This window comes from Vitis vinifera, chromosome 5, assembly GCF_030704535.1.
Source record: "Vitis vinifera cultivar Pinot Noir 40024 chromosome 5, ASM3070453v1".
Classification (NCBI taxonomy): Eukaryota; Viridiplantae; Streptophyta; class Magnoliopsida; order Vitales; family Vitaceae; genus Vitis; species Vitis vinifera.
The window spans coordinates 9,035,966-9,041,965 of NC_081809.1; the positions used below are offsets into that span (position 1 = coordinate 9,035,966).

A 6,000-nucleotide genomic window follows, 5' to 3' on the forward strand; every position below is an offset into this window, starting at 1 on the left:
AATTCTGATAAGAAAATCGTCAAAATCTGTTCTCCTTTTCTTTCTTCTTTATGAAACCAACTATTTGAAATTTCCAAAAGCAGACAGGAAACAGTTTCTAAAAATCATAATTACATGCTTTTTCTGCATCATTCATTTCTTTTGTTTTGAGGAAACAGAAATCAGACTCCAAAAATACACCAAAGACAACCTAGATAGATTTTCCGAGTAGACACATTAAGAGAGCAGAATGCTTCAAGCGTCTAACCATCCCTTTAGAAAACAAGGATTATCAGATCAATTTCTTCCAGTTAAAATTGGCATTCAGCGAAAAAAGAATTACATTCACAACTAAAAGAAAAACAATCAATACAAGCGAGGAAAAAAATCTTTGCTGGAAAAAAACAGCAGTAACAAGCCAATCCATGATAAGTATTCTATCCTTCTCTCTCTCAAGTTGCCTCAGAACAAACAAGGCCCATCCAACCCCATCTCTCACCTTTGTCTTACGTGGATGTCTTCTGGTTCAAACTTAAAAATGTCAACAGTAGATGATTTCTTTTTGTTTGAACCTACTGTTGGAACTGCAAGTATTACTTTTTTTTCTTCCCAATTATCAAAACCTGGATTAGCAACAGCTCTCAAATCTTAATTCCACTCTCAAGCTTAAGTAGGTTTTGCTCAGGGGAAGAAGTTAAAACACAGATCATCAAGTAGAGAGGGACAGATGAAGTAGCATGGATATCTATGTTACGAGCTGGCAATCTTCTTTCTTATCCCCAAATCTCTACATCTGAAGGAGAAAGGAGAGGTATATCAATCTATATGACTTTAACAAAGGAAATCACTTCACTGAATTAATGAGAGGCAGAAGATGAATTTCTTTGTGAAATTTTTTTTTGATAAGTGACCTTCTTCGTGAAATGTTTTCTCTGCTTTTCTATTGCACTAGCTCTAGCTTACAAACCATTTGATGACCTTGAAGTGGGGAAAAATCTTTAACCACATAGATCCCATATATCCTATGATCCCAACCAGCCCCATGGGAAACCAAAAGTAGGCCAAGCACCTGATGTAGATCACTTTCAGCCCCACTGGTTAAGAGGAAACCGAATTTAATAGTTTGTGTTTGATCGTTTTTTACTTTTATAATTAACTAATCCTAGTCAAACACAGTGGATCTTTGGTCATATTTATCATCATATAACTGACATGTTTTTTTGGTTGAAAAATTAGTTTTTACCAACTGAAATTTATTCACATACTATATTTGTAAACCCTGGAAAGACATTAGGAGGGGATGGAAAAAGTTCAGCCTCAGAACTTCAATTTTGGTCACAAATGGTGGAAGGACTAAATTCTGGTTGGATAAATGAGTGGGGGGCAAGACCTTCCCTGTGTTGTTTAACCTAGCAGTTTCTAGAAAAATTAGAGTCTAGATTATGGGAGTCCGAGGCAGATGGCAGCCACTGGTCCTTGCATTTTGGTAGGCACTTCCACAATTGGAAAGCAGAGGAAGTGGGCCAGTTTTTGGAGCTTATAAATGCTGTTAAGAGTTCAAGAGGCAGGGGAGAATTCTTTATTTTGGAAGGACAAAAGGACGGGATTCTAGGTGAAATTCTTTTATTGTTCCTTACACATATTGAGGAGAAGACTATGTCCTGCTCAAGAAGTTTGGGGTTCTGGTGCCCCACTGAGAACTTGTTTTTCCACATGGGAGGTGATGTTGAGGAAAATCTTAACCATCTATTTGCTTATGAGGCAAGGGTAGAAGTTGCTTAATAGGTGTAACCTTTGTAAAGCTAGTGAAGAATTAGTCGATCCTATTCTAATTTACAGTAGTAGATCCAGATGGTTGTGGGATATGTTGCTTACAATTTTTGAGGTGCAATAAGTCTTTCCTTTCTCGGTTAAAGATCTTTTATTGGCTGGAAGTTTGAAAGGTTCAATTAGCAATGAGGGAAGGCTGGCAATAAGCTCCCCTTTTTTTGTTTTAGTGCATCTGGAGAGGGCAAAATAATCATATTTTAACAGTAGAGAACACTCAGAATCCCAAATCAAAAAGCTAAATAAGAAATCTGTATAGAGTGTTGTTGGATATGAAAATTTGTATGTTGTTGGGTTCATTGACAATCTAAACCATAGATAGCAATTGAGTTTGGTTAGTATTTTGGGTGGGGAGTTTGTGCTCCTTTTTTGCGTGCCTCCTATATACCCTTGTGCACATAGGGTGTGCCTCCATTTTGTCAAGTGCATTTTTTTATCATAATTTGTGTTTGCCTATAATATGTGTATCATTGATAGTCTGAACTGTAGATAGCCAGTTGGCTTTGTTGGTATTTTGGGTGAAGAGTTTGGTGCTCCTTTTTTGTGTGCCTCCTATATACCCTTGTGTACATAAGGTGTGCCCCCTTTTTGTTAAGGAAAATGATGATTCAAGCTACTAAAAGCCTCAATTCATCATTAGGATAATGTGGTGAAGAAAAACTTGAGACCTGATTATATGCCTTAAAATCCCCAATATAGAGCAAATTCAGTAAATCTCAGACCCATTTGGGTGACTACTTTTGATTTGATACTTAGAATCACAAATGCAGAACACATTCAGTGCCTTTCAGCACCATTTCAGTAAAAGTCAAAATTTCAGTGATTACCCTTAACATGTTGCTCAACAACAATTGAACAACCTGAAGTTGCGTTTTAGTTTCATTCAACCTCAATCGGTTAGAGAATATCAATAACTGGGTAGCGCAATAATAGTTATATTTGCTTTAATTTTACTAATTTTGAGTGACCGAAAAGAAAATTATTGTTCAATTTCATTTCCTCAAAAAATAAAAAAATAAAAAATAAATGGAAAAAGTTTTCAAAATTATTCTGCAGGGTTTAGGAACCTAATAAGAATCTTCAAAACTAGTGATTTGCACAATATGCCTGTGAACCCAAGAGTTTAGAAAACCTCATTAGCACTACAAACTCAATAACACTGAAACGGCTGTCCAGATTTTAACATTATAACCTAGGTTAATCTAAAAGCCTGAGAAAGATGAAGAAGAACACGAAGACGGATAAAAATAAAAAATAAAAAAGGGGACTGGGCTTAAGGCCAATGTTAGGGTTAGGGTTAGCGTTAGGGTTTGGGGACAGAGTGAGTGTTACCTGGGACGATAACGCGGCCGCAACTTCTCTCTGCAATGAGGCGAACGGCGAAAGCATAAACATATAGACGTTTTATCATATTTATTTATTTATTGCATGACATCCCTTTATTTTTAGTATTAAAAAAATAAATAAAAAATAAAAATAACTATGTTTTCGGTACATCCCTAATTTTCTAAAATAGAAAATAATAATAATTTTTATATAAAATACAATAACTTTTAAAACCAAATTAAAAATATAAATTTAAAAAAATTAATTAAAAAATTATATATTAAAAAATTTTACTTTCTCGAATTTTAAAACTTTAAAAAAATAAAATAAATTATAATTAGTTATAAGAATTTGGGTTAAATATATTTTATCCTTCAATCTTTTAATTTTTTACCTTTTGTTGTCATATGTTTTTTATCCTTTGCTTTGATATTTAAAACTCAATGTTTTATTTTCGTAAATTTAATAAAAATGTTTAATTTAAAAAAAAAATCACTTTTTTCATATTTTGATTTGAAAATATATAAAACCACTGTTAAATTAATAATCTTAAAGTACAATTTCTCAAACACCTTCAAAGTATAATAAGTTACCAATTTCAATTTTTTATTTTCAAGAGATGTTCATATTGCTATTCCTAATTTTTTCATTCAATTGTGAAGTATGACAACTTTTAACTTTGACAATAATCATTTTTTTTTTTCACATTTCGTTTTTATTATTACTCTTTAACAAATTTAAAGAATAAAATATTAAATTTTGGATGTGAGAGGATAAAGTGTAAAATATTTCAAAGATTGAAAAAGGCTATTATGATAGACTCAAAGCTCTACCCACCTCGTCATGGATTTGATTTGGTAAAATTCTAGTGTTTACTTGCCCATATTTAATTAATTTGCACTCACAGTAAATAATTTTTGGGAAAATTACCCTTTAGGGTAGGCTGAGGAAAAATATAACTGAAAAGGATAGATAAATTTGATAATTCTTATGAAAGGTAGGGTGAAATTATAATAATTCTTCCAAATGTCTTATTTTGTTTAAATGCCAATACTACTCTTAATAAGTGAAAAGTAACATAAAAAAAAAAAAAAAAAAAAAGTCTTCTTTAACCCAACTACAGCTTGTTGGTATTAAAGAAGAAAAAATGGAGAGAAGAAAAAGTTTTAGCACTTCAGGTCATGATCTGAAACCATCTTCAAGAAATCCATTAAAGGTAAGATTTAAAAAAAAATGCCAAAAAACAAAAACAAAAATATGTCAGTTTATGCAAATAAATAAATAAATAATTTAAAATTTGGATTGAAGGAACAAAATGTTAATAATTTTAACAATGTAGATCTAAAATATTAGATCTGAAATATTGAATGAGGTTCTGAGAAAGAAATTACGTTCATTGTGTAAAATTTTATTTAATTTTATTTTTTTGAATTTTTTTATATTAATTTGGTCATATTGAAAATGTGTTTTTATTTTTAATTTATTTTCCGGGTGGGTTGTTTGATATGATTATTATTGATTTCCATTGAAAATGTTTGCACTTTAGTTTTGTTGTTGAGACTTGTTTGATATGATAGAAAAATATTTTTTAGTTGTTTCATATTTGTTTGGGACCACTTTGTTTGTATATTTATGAACATATTTGGATTTTCATTGAAAACAGAAATCCCTTTTGTATGGGACCACTTTGTCTTTTATTATGAATTTTGTATAAATATTATTTTGGTATGATGTGTTGAATGCCTAGTAATTTGAAGGTTGTGTAAAAGAATCATTACTTCAGTTATAAAGTACAAGTACAATACAAATGCAATATAGTTATAATGAAAACACATTTACATTATGATACATTACAATATACAAAAATGACAAAATATTGAATTCGTTTTTTACTGAACTAGCATTTCTAGGCTATCATGTTGTATTCCTATCATAAAGCATCCTTGCAAGCCCAAATTATAAAAAGACAACAAAAATACATTATTGTAATTTCAATACATGAAGTTGTTGATAAAAAAATCTATAAAATTAATTTTTTTATATAAAAATATAGAAGTACGATAAAAATACACGACAATTACAATACAAATACAATAACATTATGATACAGTACGATAAGGTAAAATTTTGAAATTTTCAAATTTCTTATGAAATTGGCAGTTATGGGTTTTTGGCATATCCCTAACATGTCTAATATACAACAAATATTGTTATTTATTATACAAAATATGTCTCAATTGATTATAATTTTCATTTGTTTATTTTGTATTTGTTGTAAAATTTTCTTTGGTTGTAATATTGTGAAATAGATTTATTTGATTGTCGGTGAAAGAAGACGTACTTCTCAATTGGTTAATGGAGTTGGGAAATTTAGGGTAAATTGGTCTAATAAAAATATTAGGTCTTCATAAGAATTATCAAATCTACCCACCCTTCTCGGTAATTTTTTTTCCCAGTATACCCTTAAGGGTAATTCTCGCATAATTTTTCCAATCTTGTATAATAAAGAAGCACTTTTTAAGGTCAAACATTATACTAAAAGTTTTCACTGTTTTTACCAAAATTATTAGCATATGAAATTTATACAATATAAAATATAGGGTCTTGTTTGGAGACATTTTTTATTTTTTGCCTTTAAAAAAAGAAAATAATAATAATTGTCTATCCAAAATGTAAGATTTTTTTTTTTTTAAATATATAGATTTACTTTATATTCTTAAAAATTAATTTAATTTTTTTAAAAAAATTAAGGTAATAAAAAGTTTTTAAGACCTCAATTTTTAAAGAGTCTTTAGAAATCATTATTTTTTTGAATAAGTCTTTAAAATTTTTATATTTTATATAGAAATTACTATCATTTTAACTTTA

The 6,000-nt window shown here is 29.7% G+C and overlaps 1 protein-coding gene across 1 annotated transcript in view; it reads right to left on the bottom strand.

Annotated features, from left to right (window-relative positions):
* The window catches only part of LOC100266510 (splicing factor U2af large subunit B), a 37,903-nt gene extending 34,708 nt beyond the window's left edge, over positions 1-3,195 (bottom strand). Inside the window, exon 1 of the mRNA XM_010651824.3 lies at positions 3,139-3,195. The gene's annotated coding sequence lies outside the window, so the exon portion shown is untranslated. The remainder of the gene's footprint in view (positions 1-3,138) is intronic.
* Positions 3,196-6,000: the final 2,805 nt, after the last annotated feature.